We start from the raw sequence: 22,916 nt of genomic DNA, 5'->3' as shown, positions 1-22,916 counted from the left end.
CTTCCTTTTTTAGAAATTTATCAGGAGTTTTAATTTCATTTATTTACTATAAAATGTAAAAACAATATTGACAACTGTTAGCTAAAACAAAATATAAATGGTTAGAGAGCATCATAGTTTAAATTTGACCTTGCCCTAGGTAGCCAATCTGATAGAGCTTTGAGGAAGTGTTTATTAGTAACATAATGAATGGTGGGCTGGTTTCTTGATAACTTTCAATTTTGCAGCAATATTTATTAATATTTTTTTTTTATGTCTAAATAAAAATAAAGCGGAAATATTTGTGCTAAAAAGATAATATTTTGCTTAGTAATCTGGTATTTAAATGTTTTTCGGGATGATAACAACTAATATGAACTTTTTTTACCTTCTTCTTCAGAAAGGTCTCTGAAGCTATTAACTTGAGCGCTATTAACAGACCTGATGAAGCTCTGGAATTCACTGATGTAGTGGGGTGAAACGTTGGAAAATAAATATTTGTAAACTATTTCTGCTTTTCTTTTTACCGCAACCGTGGCCATCTTCTTCGTAATTTATAAAAGTTAAATAAAAAAAAAAAAAAACGTCATTTTTGAAACATTCATATTTCTTGTGAAGATGCTCCTAGAGGTTGTCTGAATGAACAATGAACACAGGGACATATGACTAATATTATAATATTTATACTTATCAAAAACAATTTAGTTAAAATCGACGATTTCTTTCTGTATCCTCTTCTTGTCAGTGGAAAGACAATATTGAGTAAAATATAATTATAAACACATATTATTTTAATTAGTTATCTCAAAAACTTAGTAATTTCAGTTGCGGAACAAAATAAAAATTACCGTAATTTTATTTTAGTATTTTCAAGTTATAGTAACTGGAAAATAACTGGAATTAAAATTGCTGTTTTGCTCAACACTAGTGCAACCAACAATCATACATGAAACTCTTCACAGTTTCAATCATGCATTGATTATTAATTAACTGTACTTAATTATATTTAAAGTGACGCTGCGAGTTACACAATGAGAAATGACTTATTCATAATAGCCACACAGTTCGTTTCGAAAATATTTTGCATATCAATCGTATGAAATCGTTTCGCCACTGCATCCTAGAACAGCTAGCGAATGCTGCTAACATTATAGTGCTTAGAATGGCTTTTATCTACTTATAAAGCATAACCGTGATGGTGACATTGTAGCTAAGTCAGGATATTTCTAAGGACTCAACTGAATAACTGTATTTCCTGTATGTATCTGGACTACCTGATTTCTGACTTACCGAATAAGTTTATAGCTACATTGGGTAATATATAGAGAGGAAATGGTGAGGAGAGTAGAAGGGTAACGGAAAAATAGATATATGAGATATTAGCAGGTGCTGATTTATATAGGGTTCAACTGGGTATGTGCGTCAGCTTTTTGGGGCAGTAGAATCTAAGGTGCCCAAAATAACGGAATGAAATACTTGAGGGAAAGATATATGTTTTTTTAAACGTTAATTATCATTACATAATATTAGAGGAACTTAATGATGCTATTAACAGCATAGAGATAAGCAAATAAATTGAGCATTTGATGAAAAAACAAAATGTTAGCCGAGTATGTGTGTATCATTAATGGATCCTCCTCGGTTACTTTTTCCATAGAAATTCACTATGGGTATTATTTCATATCATAAAGTACATAGCTCTAGAATGGTTTATTGTCATAAGAAAGCATAGTTAACTTGTTAGTTGAAATAACTTCATCGGACGCTTCAGACTCTTGGTTCCATCTGAGTATCTGTGCTGTGGTGCAATATCAAACTTTTGCTAAATGTCAAATATTTAAGTTTTTTGATTGCATATCAATTATTTGAAATGTTATTAAATACTTAATGTGCCTGTAGTGAATTAAAAATAGTGAATGTAGGAGTTAAATTAGTAGCATATGAATCTTAGAATATTTGAATTTAATGTATGTTTATTCCTATTTTAGACAAAAAAAACTGAATTTCGAACGTCTGAATAATATCACAATTCTAGGTTTAGAAGAATTTAACAAGATGCTACTATAAAAGGATTATTTATAATAATCCTCAAAGCAAAATTTTATAACATTAAATAACACCTTCATCCTCTGATATCTTCATTATAATTCAAAAAATTCTATTCCATAACTAATGAACAAACATTTAAATCTTTTACTACGATTTAGTCTTTTTTATTTCCTTTATTTAATTTTGTTTACAACGTAGGTGGCTGTAAGCAATTGTCATAATTGATTGTTGTGTAGTGACTGATGCCTTCTTCTTATGCGACCTAGTACATGTAAGCAGAACACGTACTGCTAGGACATTCACTTCTGATTAGCCTTTAGTTCTTGGTATTAAAGCCAGCCAACTGCTTGGCTCTGGGCTAAGCGTTTCAGGACAGTAGCACTAGAAAAATGAGGTAGTTTTATTTAAATATAAGCGCTACAATTAGCTATTGTAGTTATCATGGACGTGTTACGCTTTTGATATTAAAAAATCTCAAAAGTATAACACTTCGTTTATTTACAAACATATATGTATATTTGAGGGTCTTGGGGATCATTCAATAATACAACTATATTTAGGCTATTATGGATTATTGAATGACCCTTAGGACTCACAAAAATATATATCTACAACAGTCCAGAAAATCTTCAAATTTACCTATTCAAATGTTATATTAATTAAGAATAATCCTAGAAATAAAGGGATACTCAACTGCTCATAGTTAATCAAATGGTTTGAACTGTATTCATATTAAGAACGGAAAAATAATTATTAGAGATATATATGCTCCTGAAGAAGAAAATAAAAATCAAAAAAAGAATAATAAAATATTTCATAAATTTAAATACAGTTCTTAACCTGTAGTTTCTTAGAACTACATGAAAAATATTTTTAGAGAAAAACGATATCATGGGATAAAGAAAACGAAGGACATATAGGATACTATTTCAGAGCGGTCTAAGAGAGGAATGGACTTGTGGTTTACCAAAATCATCATAGGTTTTCTGGAATTGGTCCAATATTTCGTTTTATCTACATGCATCACGATGTGATAAAACGAAATATGTAAAAAATGAATCTTGCATCTTGTAGAACCGGTGATTAAGAGAGAAGGAATGAACTGGTGGAAAATTAAACGGGTTTCTATTTATTTATCTCCGGTACTTTCAAGGGAAACTACTGACGGCGTACGGTGTACTCTGTTTAAAATAGTAAATGTCAAAATGCAGAGCATGAAGAAGTTGAGGATTTTTTATAAGAACTTTAAAAACCATTTGTACCCCTTGAAAACTAAAAAGTTTGTAATCAAGTAGATTTTATCAATTTTCTAATTTAAAAAAAATCTGATTAAGAGAGGCTTTTTATGTGAATGGGTGTACCTCAGAGGGCTCTGAAAACCACAGGGTTGACCCATGGCTACAGTAATAGAATAAATAATTAATCCCCACAGCCGGATTCGGATCTGGGTCCTGGGAGTTAGTAATACAGTGCCTTACCAATGAGCCATCCTACACCCATAATTTTCAAATTAAAAAAAAAAACAGTGCCATTAAAATTTTAATTTATCTAATTTCAAACATTCTACAAATATTTAATTCATTAATAATATACATAATATTGAAATTGCAGTGGAAAACAGGTGATGATCTGTGTGTGTGTGTGTATGTGTGTGTGTGTAAAAAGAAAGATTTGAATCAACGGGATATGAAATGAACTTGACCGACAAAACATACTAATAAAAATAACAAAGGATTCATTCTGAGATTAGTCACTTTTTTTTTATTAGAAAAGCTTCATTCAAACTAAAAGGCTTTTAATGCATGCTCGAATGGAGAAGCTTACTAGAGGCAACAAAAAGAATCAACCCAAGAGCAGAATAGCTTCCATATGTCAAGAATAAGTGTGTACATTCGTTGTCAAGGCATTTTATTAACACAACAGGCAAATCATGAAAAAGCATCTATATATTCGATCCTTAACCATCGATTTGTTGTGTGTATCAATTGTGTTTATTCAAACATTTACCTGCTGATATTAAATTGGAGTAAAAATCAAAATAATGAGAATCGATAATAACATTCGTTAATAAATAAATATTCTTTCTTAAATGTATTCTGAAACATACAATGCTCTTGATTAATGCAATGTCAAAATCATTGGTCATAATTTACTTTCTGTTACTTTTTTAATCGCTTCATTAAATGAAAATTTTGATGCTGATTGTTCCTGTACCAAGCCAAGTAATTATGATAACTATGGCGATTTGATTACTAATGTAATCGTATATCCATTACTAATGTAACCTCGTACAACGGAGGTTAATAAAAATCAGATTTTTTTATCAATATAATTGGTAGATTAATGTTGATGTTGGTATGTTAATGCTGATGACTAATGCATAATTTTCAATATTTTATAAAAAGCTGAGATGGGTTGAATGTCATAAGGAAGGAAAATTCTGGAGCATCATATCTGTGACGCGCGACCTGTTTGGGTATTACGGTTTCCCATCAATCACCTTTTGATTCATTCACCATTCCTAAGCTATTGATACGTCAATATTATATCATACAGGAATTCAGGTAGTATGAATAACTTTGTTAAATATCAACATGTTTCTATCCGTATTTATTATCAATTTTATCATTATACTTTAGTTCTGTAATAATAAGTATCGTAATTGTATCATTTTACTTATTTCTTATTTTGAGGTGTAGATAGTTGACCGTATATTAATTATTGGAGAAGTTTGTCGGGGGGTGCGGTCAGCAAAGAACAACATAAATAAACAAAACCATATTTTAATTAATATGGTATAATAAATAAATAATATTTATAATAAATAAATATGGTTTTGTTTATTTATGTTGTTCTCTACTGACCGCACCCCCCGACTAACTTCTCCAATTATTACTTATTTTATTTTGTCCTTATTTAACTATGTATCAACTTTGATTATGCTACATTTTATTTATCTTTCTGTTTGTTAAAGAGAAATTTTATTATTTTTAATTATTTATGCAATTTTTATTTTATTTGTTTTTTGTAAGATATTTTAGTTAAGTAATTTTTAATTTTAGTTAGAATGTAATCATTTATCACTATTAATTATTACCCAAAGTTGAGACATATTTTAATACTTATGAATAAATAAAATTTGATTACATAGTAATTTTATTAAACTACATCATCAAAAAATAATTTCCCTTCGTATGTAGCAGCACATATTACAATATTAAAACATTGCATGAACAAGGAGATGCGTTAAAATTACTTTTTTTTTATTATGGTATCAAATTGTAAGCTAAAGAAATCCATATTTTACCAAACTAAAGTCATTCAACGCTAAAATAATTTTGTTTTGAATATTTCATGGCCACATTTAATGTTTAAACCTATTTTTATTTTTTTATTGTCATCGAAAATAGTTAATAGCGTATTTTAATTTCTTAAACCTTTTCCGTAGCACAAGGACGTTGGTTGTAACATTAATTGTTGATTTCTCAAATCTCTGAATAGGTTAACAATCGATATATGGCTAGTAATTGTTTGAATTCTTATTTAACATATGTTGTATTAGTAAAAACCCGATATAGTACAAGGAGCTATGTGGAATTTTATTTTTGAAGAGTAAAATCAATAAATTAGTGAGATAAAATAATTGATTTGAATCCTTTCCATGAAATACACAGAAATGAAAATATACCAATCTTTTTGTTTTTTCAATTATTGGTTTTTCTTTCAAAATATTGAGAAAAACAAGAATAATTTTGTTCAGTCCTTATTCACTTGTTACCAAGAAAAGTGTTGATAGGGACAAATAATTTTCATTTACAAAGGTAGTGGAAGTGCCTTCGGGTAAAAACATATATATATGGTTGATGCCTCTTGAAGAATTTTCTTTATTGTGCTAGTAAGTATGAAAGTTCTATAAAAATGTCTGGGAGTAATCTTGTGATTTTTCATTCTTAACAATAAGTTATGGCAATATCAGTCGTAGGGGTAGATTTTTAATTTACTAGAGTGACGCCTACACCGCCATATCCACTATCCACCCCCTTGCCTCGAACTTCCTGACTGTCCATTAACCAACCCGGATCCCTCGACTCGGGGAGTTACCTTTGACTCACCCTCCCTACCTCCTCGATAAGAAGGTATCGCCCCACTACTGCCCGGTAGTCAGTGTTCGCTGAGCACCTAGTCGTTCGTCATGGTCGGTCTCTTGTGTTAGCGGTCTTCTGTCGTTGTAACACTTCGCCAAAGGTAAGCTAATAGAAGAGGAAGGACTGTTTGGACTACCCCGCTCGACGTTTCATCAGTGATCTTCAATTAATCAACGTAATACCATTGTTATACGCTAATTCAATTATTTTAATGATAAGACATACCTTCAATGCTATCTTCACGTCTTAATAAAGTTTTATCAATCCACTCGGTTATTCTGCATACATACAAATAATAGTATATTTATCAACATATAAAATTATTAGAACGTTCAATCAGTATAAAATTATCGTAATAAAAAGTTTTATTAGAAATTAATTATGATTGCCATTGCCTTTGTTATTGATGATAACAATAACGATAACTTTAAATATTCAAAAATGGTCAAGTAGTTTATAGATTGAAAAGGCAACCAACAAACATCTCATAAAATGAAAACAAAAATAGATTAGAAGAAGTAATAAAACAATATTAATGTAAAGTAAATAAATTAAGTCTTATAATCTTGTTAATTACGAGACTTAATAATTCAAGAAACGTAAAACCGAAAACAAGAAATAATTACAAAATTAAGTTTTAGCAAAATAAAAGATATAAATTCATTGCATGATTTCATTAATTGATATAAAACTTCTTATACTGAAACTGACAATTTGAAACGTTATTTTTTTATTTTTGATGAATTAAAAAAGATAAACGATATTCCCGAGATTTTTTTTTTTTAGAAATAACTAGTGAAGTATGTTTAAATTGTATTTTTGAACTCATTTATTTATTTATCTCATCTTAAACAGTTCAACCATTAATTTAGAAAACTGAAAGTTCTTTATTTACCTATGAGAGCGGATGAAGTTCTGTCGGTAGATGTTAGATAAAATATAGATTCATATTGAGCTATGTAATGTTTAGATTTTATTACAAATGCAATGAAATGAACAAGTTAATAACATGATATGACATTCATTTTGATAATCTACTCTGTGATCTTTTAGGAACTGAATCAATCATAAATAAAACTGACCACAGATCTCGAAAATTTAATAAACTATGTATACATATTCCTTTTTAAATAATTATCATAATTTATTACATAAGAAAACTTTATTATTTATAACTTGGAGTCGATGGGATTAGTATATTAAATTATTTGTAGATTTTTATGTTATATTCAGATCACAATTTTTGAATTGAATCTAATTTTTTAAGAGGCATCAAGAACGAAATACTATAATTCAAGAAATTTGATAGTTAAGATTTTTACGTTCTCAACCGTCTGTCAATAATTTTAAAAAAATTCAGAAACACGTTTGCTGAAGTAGTTCTTGGAGTATACAGATCAATTCTTTACAAGTATTTAAGTTAAATGTCAGTAAGGCAATTAAAATGAAATAATACATATATAAAACCAACTTTTTATTTTAATTAAACCAATCATTAATCGATTTATTTGTTTTCTACACTATCATAGGTCACCTAAATTATTCTACCTTCAACTATTTTGATATTTGTTTTTAGTTAAACTTTGCCCATTTTGCTTTACATCGGAGTCCGTAATGCAAGAGTAATAAAAACAATAAATATTAACTAAATATGAATCTACTTAATGGTAATAGTTGATCATTTTATCACGGCCAGATCACGATCGAGAAAGACAGTACTTGCCAGTAAAGTCATTGATGGCTTGACCTTCAACCGACCTTTCCACTCACCTAATGGATCGAGTTCCCGAAGATCGATTTGTGTTATTGTGTAACCTGTTCCATAAAATAACCGCTCTTCTCCAGTCCCATGGGATTACCTAAGACTGGGGATGTTAATTACCGGGAACAATTCAGGGGTTCGAACTTCACCACAAAGTGCACCCTGCAATACTAATTTTATATAATCTGTCTTTTTTATTATTTCCCTGATTCATGAAAATTCATTACGTGGTTTAGTCAAATTATGTTTAAGTAATATAATCTAACATTCATGTGGCTGTCTTAACATCAAGTATAAAAAGATCATCTCTTCTATTTCCTTACACTATCTTTTTTAAAAACTTTTAAATTAAACACATAAATATCGTTCATTTGTAATATAATTATTTTGATTTTCATTTCAAGTTTTAATATTTCTTTTCTACATTATTGTTTTATGATTGGAGAAGTTTGTCGGGGGGTGCGGTCAGCAAAGAACAACATATATAAACAAAACCATATTTATTTATTTTATGCGGACGTTTCGGCCTGAGTTTCAGGTCTTCATCAGGGGTTGTGGCGTAGAAGGTTGTGCAGTTGCAGGCCTACCTTCTACCCCACAACCCTGATGAAGACCTGAAACTCAGGCCGAAACGTCCGCATAAAATAAATAAATATGGTTTTGTATATTTATGTTGTTCTTTGCTGACCGCGCCCCCCGACAAACTTCTCTAATCATTAATCTACGGTCAACTATCTACACCTCATTATTGTTTTATAATCTTTCATATGATTTAATATTAGTAATTTGTTAAAAATTTCCCAAAGAATATTTATCGAGTTATATATTTATGTTTTTCTTTTTCAAAATTACATAAAAATATAACTCTATAATAATTCTTGGGGTAATTTTTAATAAATTACTAATATTAAATCATATGAAAGATTGTAAAACAATAATGTAGAAAAAAATAAATTTTGAAAAAAAAAATTAAAATTAAATATATTCAATACTTTGAAAATATTTCCCGGCAAACAATATTTCATTAAAAATATATATGTATAATTTAAACAAATTAAAATATATTCATAGTCTTCAAAATATTATTCAGTTATCCAACATACCAAAGCATATAAATTCTAAATAGAAAAGATTTAATGTTGTTTTTAATTTTGTACTTATTTGGTGCAAAATATACAATATTTTCGTTGTACAGACTCGATGAGTATTTTATTTTTCTTCTCTCTCACACTTTTATGAACGAATACATACAAGATATAAAATTGACAATATACCATTTATAAACAAATTCAGTATACAAATATATACAATATGCGAATATATGCAACATAAAAATCCTTTGATTGTCTAATAGAATGTAAATTTTGATGGATGACCAGTTCATTAAACTGATACGTAATCTATGAATAACAAGTTATTTTTATCCACAACTACTAACTTCCTATTCATTTTTTTTGTTACTATTTTTTTCTGAGTCATGTTCTGCTAACGGGGAGAGGGAGAGAACTAGTTGGACAAGTGGGCCTAGCAGTCCTTTTTGCTAAACCCGAGCCGCTACCTGGAGGGGTGGTTCTCAAACCTGTCGCTAAAAAAATTTTGCGGCATCCTGGTCACACTAAAAAGAATTTACCCTTATCAGACTAAAAAAAAATTTCATCAACATTTTTAGATTAAAGAAAAAAAGAGCATAGTAGTATTCTTAAAGCAGATTTTTTTTCACTTATATTTACATAATTTTTAACCCCACCTTAGTTTACTTCTTTGTATCTTATCATCTTACTTTGTCAACATATTTTTAGTCGTTTTCACCTTTTTTCTAGCCCTGCAAAATATGGTGCAACATCTGCAAATAATTGTTTAACCGCATCCCCGACCATCACCTTCATATTCGGGAAAAAAATCACATAAAAGATGTAAATTAAAAAAACGCTCATTCCATTGTAGGATCCTCCTGAAACTGTATCATTGCGACATGACTAATTCTGATAAGATCTGCTTTGGTATTACGTGTCATACGTACAATTATATGTACGTATACTTGATGGTCTATATCATTACTTAAAATGAATCTGTTGTTAACACAATTTCAATTGACTGGAACTATAAAAAAAAAAATTAAATAGCCGCTCTAACTATATATTAAATGGTTAAACATTATATTCCCCAAAGTTTTGTTACTTGAATTTATTTTTTGAGTTAGGTTATTTTTTTTAATATTTGTCACGTTCGTGCTTTTTATGAAGGCTGAATTTTTGTTTTTATGATGTAAAAATATTTAAAATAAATATTGATAATGTAACTGAAATTTAATTTTATAAAAATTAAAATTTTGAATTTTTCAACAATTGAATAAAAAATAAAAATTACAAAATTCTGTAAATGTATGCATTTTTATAAAAAAAATTATTTTTGTTGAAGCAATCAATTTATTCTAACAATTTCATTCTTTAGTTTGCACCATACGTGTAGCCTTTTGACTCAAGATGAATAAGGTATGAAGGTTACTACTGACAATAGATTGTAAGTTGAATATAGAACCGCTTTAATGTGCCAGGTACTAGTGCGTACATTCGTATTGTTTATATTTGTTGATTGTCAAGGGCATTCCAACATTGACATGAGAACAACAGTAGAAAAACGTTTCAGTGTTTTAGAACCTTGCGTTCGATATTCATTTACTTCGATCGTCTTGATCCTGCTTTCACAGGCATAGAAAAAATTAATTACGTCCATTAATTACTGCCTTACATGGCACTTTACATGATTTTTCTAAAACGGTTTGACATATGATCAGTCATCATTGACACTATGTTTTGAAATATGTAAATTTCAAATACTTACTTTAAATTTAATAATTTTTAATAAAATGTATTATATGAAATTCGTTTTATCGTTTCGAGCCATAACTTTCATTTACTCAAAATTTTATGATCCTTGAACTTTTGCCATTACCATTTTCTGTGTTTTATTTGACGAACTGAGTTTAATGTTTATAATCCAGTTAGTCTAATTTTTAATTCCGCTTTGGAATGATAATTTTTTTATTGAAAAACAAATTATTTAAATTATTAAAAATGATTATAAACAATCTCATTACGTATTAATCTTATTTTAATGTCATGACTTATTTAACTAAAAATAGTATACAACGTTTCGACCAATGCCTCCAAAATTTAACAGCAAGCGTGAAAATAAATAATCAAGTCCTTTATTAGTTAATACAAAATAAAAAAAAATGGATATTCTATTGAACATTGTACACTAAGCTCCATAATATTTCATATCAAAACAATATCATCAACAATAAACTGTTACTGCCTCATCGTCTAATAGTTATTTTTTAACAGTCCATTATTAATATAATATAATAAGATATTTGTTTTAACTGATTATTATTATATCTAATTTAATTTTGGCATTGATTTTATATCAAAGGCTGACTAATCTAATCTCTGTTGATACATATTGTTTTTCAAATGAGAATTACTTGTAGTTGATATCTGGCGTCGTCAGTGCTAAGGCATCAGTTTTAGCCTTAGCTCATTTATAGTGCAGTTAGTAAATAGTGGCTGTTCAGTCAGTGAGTGTGTCATTATTGGATATTTTGGATACTTTACTTTGTCGAACGTGTAAGTAAAGATTTTTTGGAACAGAATATTTCAAGTACATAAAAATGTAATGTGTGTTTTTTATGTTAACCCAGTCGAACTAAATTTTTATTCATAACTGATAATAGCATTTAAGAATATAATACAAATAATAGAGAATATAAAAAAAAAAAAAATGGAATATTTGAGAGAAATAAAACATAATAATAAATCCTGATGCTTTGTTTATAATAAATATAACAATTCATGAGGTTCCATTATGAAAAAGAATTTTCAATTGTATCCGAAATTCTTAGCAATACTTTATAATCCATATATCATACAAAATAAAATAAAAAAAAGATAGCAGTAAAGTTGAAATATGTAGTATAGAACAAAGCATTTACCTTAAAACATTGTGTACTAATTTTTTTATATTGTCACTCATTAAATTCAATTATTGCCATCACTACGTATTGCAAAAATACAAAACATAATCAAATATTTACTGTATTTATAATAGCATATAGATGACGCCAAATTTGGGATTAAGAAACAGTAATTTGAGTTATAAAATACAAAATTACCTCTTAATTTTGCATTTTTGTATGACAAAAGTAATCAATCCCGAAAATGTTTATAAAAGTAATTATTATATTTCATGAATTGTTTATCACACAATTTTTATTAACGTAGGACCGTTCGTGGCCGAGTAAATTGATGGGTTTGTCTAAAACAAACCTTCTATGGCTCTAGATAACACTAACTCTCCCTTCTCCCCCATATGTCAGAAATGACCAGTCAGGGGATAATAAAGAAAAGGTTATTAACGTTCAGTTTACAAAAAATAATAATTTCTTACTGTTGCTCATGAATTTTATATGCTATAACCTATAAAAAAAGAAAAACTAACTAATAAATTTTGCAGAAATTATAAAAATATTACTGTTATTATATAATTTCGGATGGGATTATATCACTATTCACTTACATGTCATTAAATACTCTTTACGTTTTGAGGTGGTACTCCATAAACATATATATATGTACCCTCTGTATGGTTACTTCAATATGGAAAATTTTTCCTTTCTTTTTTTTTTTTTTATTTAAATATCGTGGTTTTATGCATTATAATAATTAAAAGCATTCTGCGCACCACGAATATTATCCTCATATCATTCAGTAAGCTAATAGTAGAAAATAACCTAGATTGTTATTTAGACAAAATTTCAAAAAATATATGTATCAAGATTTAAAAGATAGAGAAGTTAAATGAAAAAAAATCTTATAATTGTTTTTTATTTAACGTTGTAGACTCTCAGGCTTGTGCATCAGGTTGCCTAGAAAAAAGTGAGTTAAATTAAATCTTTAAAACCAAGGAGCACAAGTATTTTCAATAGTTTCTCAAGATTAGATAGTTCTGGAAGTACGGACAATTATATAAATTATAGCTATAATTTAGACCAGTGACTTATCAGAAACAGATTTAGATAATGCCTCGAGCAATAACAATCATGATATCAACTAATGTCGTGCCATAAATTAGCCCATCTGGGTATCTATATTCTGTAAAAGCATGGTCTACTCGGTTTGATTACTAAAAGGCTTTTTTTGTGTAACTAACCTAAATAGAACAGAAAAAAAGCTGCAATAATTAATGACATCGAATATAATTAAGAATAAACATTGTTTGTTGGAACATATTAAATTATTTCTCCGTAACTAACACAAAAAAAAATACTGTTATTTTTAACTACTACGATTTTCGAGGACCTTAATGTAATTCTATTGGGTAAGGGTAAGCATTGTACGTATGAAAGTTGAACATTATTGTTATATAGAATTAGGAAAAATTCTGTCTCCTTGCAAAATAATCGCCGTTCCTGAGCTCCGTCCTTAGTTTTAGGATGTACGTTGTACTAATAGTACATGAGCCCAAGAGGAGAAAAAAAGTCAGTTATTTCACCCCCATTTTTGATTACTTTAATGAAAACTATGTATAATTACTAGTCAAAATTGATGAGTCTGCCAAGTATACGTAGGGGAAATAAAAAATGACGACTTTTTAAAAACGTTAAATATAATTAATTTTTCATTCGGAGCTCTATATCTTTAAAAATACCAACAACAATAGAAAATCTAAAAGAACATCATTTAAAGTAGAGTAAATCAGCTAAACTGTAAGCCCTAATAGAGCTATTTAAGTTCAATATTTCTCGATATATAGCTTTTTAAAAAGCAATATTTCATAAAAATGTTGCACAGAACGTACTGAAAGATCACCAGTTAGCGTATTTATTTTGAAAAATCTATATCTCAAAAAACATTTGACGTACAGATGTCCGTTAGCATTCAAATTAAAGCTATTTCATTTGCCAAATTTATATTTATATGCGAATTTCATAAAAACTACTGTCCCTACGAAGATGCGTGTCATACACTACTGTACAGTAAGTTAAATTTCCTGTATCTTGAATGCTGGCAGACATATCTTCGTCTTATGGATCTAGAGATATATTTTTCAAGAATCCAACATTTTATACGAACAACTAGAAATTAACTGTTCGTGAATTTATTTTGTCAAATATTATAAAACTACTACTCCTACAAAGATAAACGTTATAAACTATTTTATAGTAAATTTAACTAGCTTTAATTTGAGTCCTGACAGACATCTGTACATCCTATAGTTTCTGAAATAAAGTTTTGCAAATCTCAAACTTATTGTCCAAACAACTATAAATCAATTTATTTTAGGAAATCTCATGAAAACTACTATTCCTACGACGGTAAAGGTCATAAACTACTTTATAGTACGTTAAACTAGATTTTATTTAAGTGCGAATAGACATCAATACGTCACATAGTTTCTGAGATATAGATTTCTCAAAATAAATTAACTAACTACTAATCTTTCAGGAGATTTTTAAGAAATGTTGCTTTTTAAAAAGCAAATTTACTCTACTTTAAATAATGTTCTTTTGGATTTTCTAGTTTTGTTAGTAGTTTTTAAGATATATAGCTCCGAATGAAAAATTAATCTTTTTTATGGTTTTGTAACAGCCGCCATTTTTTATTCCCCCTACCTATACTTGGCAGACTCATCAGTTTTGACTAGTAATTATACATAGTTTTCATTGAAGTAATCAAAAATTGGGGTGAGATAACTGCCTTTTTTCTTTTCGGCTCTAGTACTATAAAAGACCAAGTTCATTTTTCCAAATTTAAAAAAAGAAAACCCAAAGTTGAGAAAAGTTGATGATAGTATTTTATATACATTTTAATTATATTAATATCAATAACGGTTGATAAAATCTCAATAAAAACTATAGGAACTACATGAAGAAATTAACTGCTATTGCATACATACATAAATGCATTACAGTATTCGAAAATGTATTATAACCGTCAAGGTCCCCGTTTCATGATATTTATGATATAACTTCGCTGTTGGAACATTAATAATATTATTGTTTCTTTAACGGCAAACTCGGACACTAGCCTTGGACACTGTTTGTGTGGATCTTTGCTGCGTCATGTTTGTGTTTGATAAAATATGGTTAGGGATGCAGATGTGATTTTGATTACGCAGTATGTTTGTCGAAATATTTATTCAAACATGATTTTATAACATCCTAGTGATAGCGGAAGAACAGAAAAAAGCTCATGATATCATTTTACTTTTTATTTATAATATTTCTTTAAATGGTAGACCTTTGATATGAAATACTGTCCTAAATATTAAAAATTATTTCCGGTAACAATTATTATTAGTTCTTAAGCGTCTTTCGATAAGGGCATCGAACTATTAGTAGCAATCTCGATATAAGTAAGCTCTGATGCAATCAATATACCTGATAAGGAAACTGTCACACCTATACGATCAGTGTTTCTGATAAGTGATTACTAATTCTGTCATATTTCAATCTCCGAGACATTCTGTTAGGTTACATGATGATCGATAGGTAAATAAATTTATTCAGATAATCATGTGTAATTAGTCATTATTAATTTACTCTGTACTCTTCAACTATTCCAAACCATCTGTCATTATGAAAATAATGATTGACAAAAAATAATTCCGGAAACATCTCAGAATTTTGAAATACTGCTTTAAAGTTTAAATAATTTTCATCTTTATTTCTGTCACATATTCATAATAATTAGGCAATTCTTCCGCTATCTATACCTCGTGGTATAGGATCAATAATTGATTTTGAAGGCCACTTAATGTGTATGTATATGTATATATTGTATAATATAAATTAAATTAGGAGGTATGAAAAAAAACAATGATTAATTGTATCAAAGATCCATTTTAATTTTTGATTTTCCCACTTCATTATATTTAGTTGTATCTGAAACTATATTGTGAGCGAATGTTGTTTAAATAATTTCAGATAATCATAAGTTACTATAACTATTTTTTACTATATAAGTCATCCACAGTAACTATAGCTTAACTATTACTTTAGCCATTTAAATATTTTAAACCAATAAGTTTCCTCATAGAAGCAATGATCTCGTTTAAATCATATTTGATTTTTTACTTTATTACATAGTCTTCAGTACATACTCTCAAGTATGCTTAAAGCTTCATGAAGACTCCCAAGACAGTATTATTATTATTATTATTATTATTTTTTTTGTACGGACATTAAACATGAGTTCGAGGTAAGAAGATGAATATGGATATTAAATTTTGATTTTGAACTAAACTATTAAGATGCTTAAAAATTATTTAAAGACATTTTTAAAAAATACATATCATATTTTGCCATTTTATGAATGTTGCTCAAATCACATTAAAAATCATTTGGATATCTGAGTAGAAACACATCAACCAAGAAGGAAGGTCGTCAAGAACGAAATCGGTTGTTATGGAGATAAATAAAATAGACAATTATAGAATCTTGTAACATCAGAGCCATTATTCAAAAATATCTTTTTAACTTTTTTTCAATCCGTAATATACAATAAGTAATCACATTCCATAGAAATGTAACTCGATATATTTTCAATTCGTCCTGTTTCCTTATAATTTTTAGTGATGATTGCCATTCAAATTTTCAAATGATAGAAATCATTTCCTTTTTTACATACTTTTCTTGTAATCCTCGGTAAAGAATAATTAAATAACGATGAAAATTTCATTCAATGATGCCATCATAAGCTAGACAGTAAAAATAACATGAAACTGAGAAATACTGAAAAACTGGTACACGAAAAAATGAGGTTTAAAAATATATTATTTTTACAACATTACAAATATTTTTTAAAACTGTATAATCGAAGTAATTCCTTATGAAAGCCCTGACATAAAAAACTTTCGATGGCTCCAAGACAGCTGGCCAAATTGTTATTCAAAAATTGGTTAATTTCAATTTTATTTTTAAAATTCAATGGATATATAGGAATATGGGTGTTATACGGGCTTACGAAAATTATAATATTTATCATGAAAACAATATTGAAAAAAGTATTAAACACTATAAAAATTTAAAAATAAGAAATTTTTTAGGGTGTACGAATAAATCAATATTCACTCTACAGTTTTTAAGAAATCACATTAAACTTAAATTTATTAAATAAAATAAAAAAATTTGTTGATCTCAGAAAATGAAAAAATAACGTAGTGTCGATTCAAATAATCTTTGCGCCACCCCAATAGATTCAAATAGCACTTAGCATGCAATTGTTTAAAGGAAAATAACTTTTGATTTTAAATAATTAGTGATGGTAGGAAAAGCCCAAAACTGTATGACCTCAAAATCTATAGGTGTCAACATTTAATAGCTACCTGGGTTATACACCCTAGTTTAGGTATATAATAGATTTTTATCTCTTTATTTTTTTTTTATGAGCAAATAATTTCTCTATTCTTATAAATTTTCATAAAAAGTAACTAAAAAAGTTATTAAGAATAATCATCAATCATGAGAATATTTATTAATTTTAATAAATCTAATTCTTCTTCAGTAACGACTTAAAAAGTAAGACTGTGTCTCAAAGCTGCTAAGCGGACTTTATAGACGGATCTAGCTGCACCACGACTGACTAATCGATTCCAGGATATCCCGGTGGACTGAAAATCGATTTCTTGTTTCAGTCCTTTCTTCGAATAAGCTTCTCTGAGTCAGATTTCCTTCTAAATTTCCTACATTTAATTTTTATTTACGTTAAATAATATGATAGATTACTAAGGGACTCGTCATAAATAATTCTAGTATTAAAATGAATACTTAATTGTAAATTGGAAACAATAATAATCATTTTGATTATTATAAAAACATTTATATAATATAGATTTATTTTCTATTTGGTCGACCATGAAATTAGGATATTCTGCCAGTCATAAGTCAAGACAAGTGTGAAGAATCTTTACAACGTCTGCGTGTCGAATATCGAAATTTGTACTGGGATCACATCTTCGGTTTGATATGAAGCCATAATTATTATGCGAATGTCGTTGAGAAATCCATGTCGCATTCATATTACAAAAGACATTGTGAATATTAATATGTCCTCTTCACCGGTATAAATCAAAGATTCCTGCATCACAATTCGCTAGTTGTCTCCTTTCAATACAACTTCCGTTTCCGCAGCTTATAATAAAGAAAGAAAATAACAAATAAAACATTCATTTTATCATGAGTTTAAAAAACGAGCTAAATAACTTTTACATACTCATTATAACTATAACATATTTTTTTCTAGAACGTCCATCCAGATCAGAGAGTTAGGCTTATCTCTTTCTGAGATCTGCGGGTGGCGCTGGTTGGAATCCGACCTGGGGACATTACATTTTCATTACGTGGCGGTCCCACAAAATGAAAAACTTGACCCCCCCCCCCCACTATGGTTAGAATAGGTTAGTCACCTGTAGATAACTACGCAAACATCACGTTCGCTGGGGATTGCCTTAAAAAAAGAAAATGAATAAGGAATCTTTTATCTTCATCAATCCCTAGTTTATTACAACAAGTTACCCTTATAATGAAGACTATGAAAAAAAAACATGCATAAAGTTTATATTTATTTAATCATACACCTCGGATTGAGTCAGTGACATCGAAATATTAAATCTATTATTAATTTTAATAAAAATAATTTTATAACTAACGTCAAATTTCATTTGAAATTTTCGTGGAGTATGCAATTTTACAAAAAATTGAAGTTAAAACAATCTGATAATAAACCGAAAAAAAAATTTTATATTTATTTGCAATCTTTCGTATCAACCAATCGTCCATTTTTTACTTGTTATCAAGGTAGCTTGTGGTTTGATTTTACTTGTTTTTTTTTAATTTTTGTTGAAGGAGTTGGATAACTCAGGAGTCTCATAGCTCCTAGACCAGATAATTAATTCGTGGCAATTAATTAATTTTCTTATATCAATCATGAATCGGCCATCAGATCAGGAAAACCTCCTGCGGGAGGCCCTAAAAAGGGGGTCTACTTCATTAGGTTTGGAGATAAATCTTGCGGTTGAACTTGGATACAGGTCGCTCCTCTTAAAACCGAGGGTTAAGAAACAGTAGTTCTTACCAAGTACTGAATTCAAGATCCTTCGTGGGTGGTTTGTGGTATAAATTCTAATGTTTTGATTTTTTGTTATTAATTTTAAATTATATTATAATTTTTACTATCATACTTAATTTGCCTTTAAATATATATTATATAAATATTATTAACACAATGCCCATAATCTCGTTCTAGTGATCAAACGAGGCTATATCCTAAGCTTTGACGGTTTCAACCTTCTTTTCATGTTCATTTTCAAGTTACTGAATTTTGTTCTTCACCTTTTGTCACCGAAAACACCGCAGTTTCTGTCGAACGCTAAATATTTGTTTTCTGGCACTATCTAATGTGTCTATAATCACCTATTTTGGATCCTGGCGAGACTTAAGAGATCAACTAGTAAGTAATAAAAATATTTTTCTTTAAATTCGAAACGTTTGTTTTTCTCTTTCCTCTGATTTCATTCATAGAATTTTATCTAATTAGACCAATTGTAATAAAATGATCACCAAAAAAGAAGAATTTTTTTTTCCCGAATAAGAAGAATTAATAGAATCATAATTTAGATTTTTTCCAGAAAGACCTTAAAGTTCCATTTGTAACCGATCTATCCCGAACCAGATATCAATCCTTCCATTTCAAACTCCCTAAACACTCAAACCCATTTTCTAATCTTGCTTTCCCTTTTATTCCGGACAATCCTCCGAGGGGTTTGAAAAGAAGATGGCCTTGAGACCTTATATTGTAAAAATGTTTTTAGAGTGCTACCATTGGGTAGTTTCTCTACATGCTTGTACCATACCATTATGATTTCCTCAAATTTACTTGATGTATTTATGTACAGTTGTAAATATCAATAAATAAATTAAAAAAAAAAAAAGATTTTTCCATACAAAACTGTTGAATTTTATTTATTAATTATTTCGTTTGATTTTTAAAATTGAAAATGTCTCGGTTTAGATTAGACTGTATTTTTTTTCTGTTTAAGTGCGAAGTTTTCTATCAAAAGTCGATACATCCACTTTTGAAAAGCAAAGTTCTTTTTTTTACTAATTAAAATTCTACACCAGAATCATATTCAATTTATTAAAAAAAATAACTTCTCCTCCTTCAAATAGATATTATTAATCGACATTTTTCAACAAAACTTATCTGCTGGATATGTTGACTAATGGAAAACTTTATTGTTATCGTAACTTTATTTTTTCTATCAACAACATAACAAACGTTGCGATGAAAGAAAGGTATATATGTTTTTAAAACAAGAGTATTCTAGATTAAAGCTGGAAAGAAATAAAAACTCCATATAAATGCTAAATCCATATGAGCTTCCCAATTGGATTAGTGCCAGAATGGGAAGAGCGGCCGAATTGAGACTCATTATAATTTCAATATCGCATTTTCTCGTTACCAAGTTACATTCATTACCTACTATTTCCGTTATTTTATTACCTTTTATTTTTACCTTTTTTAACTACGCTTTTCAATATTATATTTTAGTTAACTTTGTAACTGGGCTAATTTTTCGATTGTTATTCTAGTAGCGGATATTTAACTCAATGCAATATAGCATTGTAGGCATCCTTCATCCAGTAACGCTGCAATATAGCTTTCTATAATAAAAATATGAAATTTAAAGACAACTTTTTTTTCTTCTTATTGGCTTCCAGCAGTCTGACTCATGACATCTTGAAGCCCAGAATATATTTTTCTAAGAAATTAGTTTTTTCTTGTTATCCCATCATTATAATAATTTGTTAAAGCCTTAATGAAACATGTAAATGAACATATCCACTGTTAATAGCTATAGTATGATAAAGACCCCGATCTTTTAGGTTGCCTTGACTCGTGCTGGTGGTAGTTGTGTAATAGTTAGTAGAAGCAATTACACCAAAGGAATCTTGATCAGTATTTTCCTAATACATCGGAATGTCAGGGGTACTTCACAATATCCGCATGCTTCAATGTATCATGTAACTTTATGGAAAACGAGAAAAACAAATTATCTATATTTAAGGAAATTAATATTTAAATTACTTTATCACTAATTCATCTAGGCTTAAATATGTTCTCCATCAAGTTGAATTCAAAGTAATTTTTTACTTTTCATTTACTTTTAAATTTTTAGCAACCCTTAAATAAAATAAAATAAATAAATGAGATAATCTAAAAATAATTAAAATATGTTGATTTAGACAGAAGGGTAATATATAATATTTGAATGAATTAATTTTTTGAAAAAAAAAATAATAATTTTGTGGTATCTAGCATATTTAAAAAAAAATGAAAATATATTCGTTGTTCTTATTTATTTTTTGAATAATATTATCGTTAGTCATTGTCTTCATTATTAATTGTTTACAAAAATAAACATTTTTTATTATTGTTAGTCATTGTCTTCGTGATTAATTGTAAAAAAAAAACTAATAAAATAAAAAAAAATATGATATCATATTGTTGTTATATTAAATATATATATGAGAATGAATGCCTAATTCGAGGACAGTCTAATTCCAAAATTAAAATAGGTACGATATCGAAATTACATACTTAATGTAGGTATTTCACATCTGGGATGTTTGTACTTTTTTTTTGAGTAACGAAGTATCGCTTCATGTCATAAATATTAGATTTTTTTTACCGTTTTATTAAATTCGGCTTCAAAGATTTTTATTAAGCTCTTTATGTCAATGTAAAATTTAAAAATTGTAGAAGATTTCATAAAAAAACGGTTTATAAAATTTCACTCTCAGTTACCGGCAGTTAAAGAGGCAGCTGCAGGAAATTCTGTTTAATTCATATATTCTATTATTGGCATTACTACTATTTTATTCATTTTCTTCTCTTCGTTTTTTTCTCAAATTAACTTTTTTTTCCTTATTAGAAGTAAATTATTTATTTTATTAAATTTAATAATGTCATTATTTTTGTTATTAACTTTTCTTTTCCCCTCTTTTCAGAATTATTATTTTATCTATTTATTTTATTATATGTTTTATTTTGTTATGATTTATCGTTATTATTCAATATTTATGGCGTTGTAAATAGTTACGGATGTTTATTGCACCAGACTATAATCATCTTACCTCTCCATAATCAATTGTTAAACAAAACAAAAAATATAACTGATATATTAACCATGTAAGGCTCACCAGACCGATCCGGTATTAAATAAAAATACAAATCATTGTAAAATCAAGTGGCCACTAATATATAATGACTGTTATTCTGGCTGAATAGACTGGACTTAAATAAAAAAAATTTAAATAAGACCTCTAACCACTATTGGGCGCTTCAATCCTTACAGGACCAGGGCCTCTGCCACTGTTCTTTCTTATGCTTCGCGCTCTCCTGCGAGACTCCTCCAATTTCCGGTTCCCACAAGAATTTTTTTTATCTAAGGTGGGCAATAATATGTATGTATTGTATAAAGTATATACTCATACACGGTTAAAATCTTATTGGACCTTGGAACCATGAAAAAATAGAAATAGTAATTTTTCATTATATAAGAAATGAAATTTAGTATGAGAAAGTATTAACAGCCTGAGATAAATCAAAATAAAAAAAAGTTGCCATCGTAATTTTTCCATGTCGATAGAGCACGAAACGATAGTTGTATTGTATTTTATCCCCATTGTCTCTCCTTTGTTATTCTTTTATGATGCTCACTTTTATTTCTCTATCTTTAATTTCATTACATTGTTGGAATTTTATGACATCATTAAAATTGTTGAAGCTTTTATAGTACATCTTGATAGTAATAAACCTGTATTACTTTTTTTATAAATATTTTATATAAAAGATTAGTTCAATTTAATTAACAATTCATATAATTGCTAAAAACAAGAACGGGAAAAATTGTAGGAA

At 28.4% G+C, this 22,916-nt stretch overlaps 1 protein-coding gene across 4 annotated transcripts in view; it reads left to right on the top strand.

The window, feature by feature from the left end:
• Positions 1-6,204: 6,204 nt before the first annotated feature.
• Positions 6,205-22,916, top strand: part of moody (G-protein coupled receptor moody) — a 112,739-nt gene continuing 96,027 nt past the window's right edge. For 3 of the 4 annotated variants that reach the window (XM_014432306.3, XM_014432309.3, XM_014432310.3), the window contains exon 1: positions 6,205-6,348. The gene's annotated coding sequence lies outside the window, so the exon portion shown is untranslated. Of the gene's footprint in view, positions 6,349-11,467; positions 11,565-22,916 lie in introns of those variants that run through there. The other variant, XM_014432307.3, reaches the window with a different exon arrangement.

Source organism: Halyomorpha halys, unplaced genomic scaffold, assembly GCF_000696795.3.
Source record: "Halyomorpha halys isolate HHAL.00 unplaced genomic scaffold, Hhal_1.1 Scaffold1043.1, whole genome shotgun sequence".
Taxonomy (NCBI): domain Eukaryota; kingdom Metazoa; phylum Arthropoda; class Insecta; order Hemiptera; family Pentatomidae; genus Halyomorpha; species Halyomorpha halys.
The sequence above is the reverse complement of the archived record's forward strand: the minus strand, read 5'-3'. Positions and strand labels throughout refer to the sequence as shown.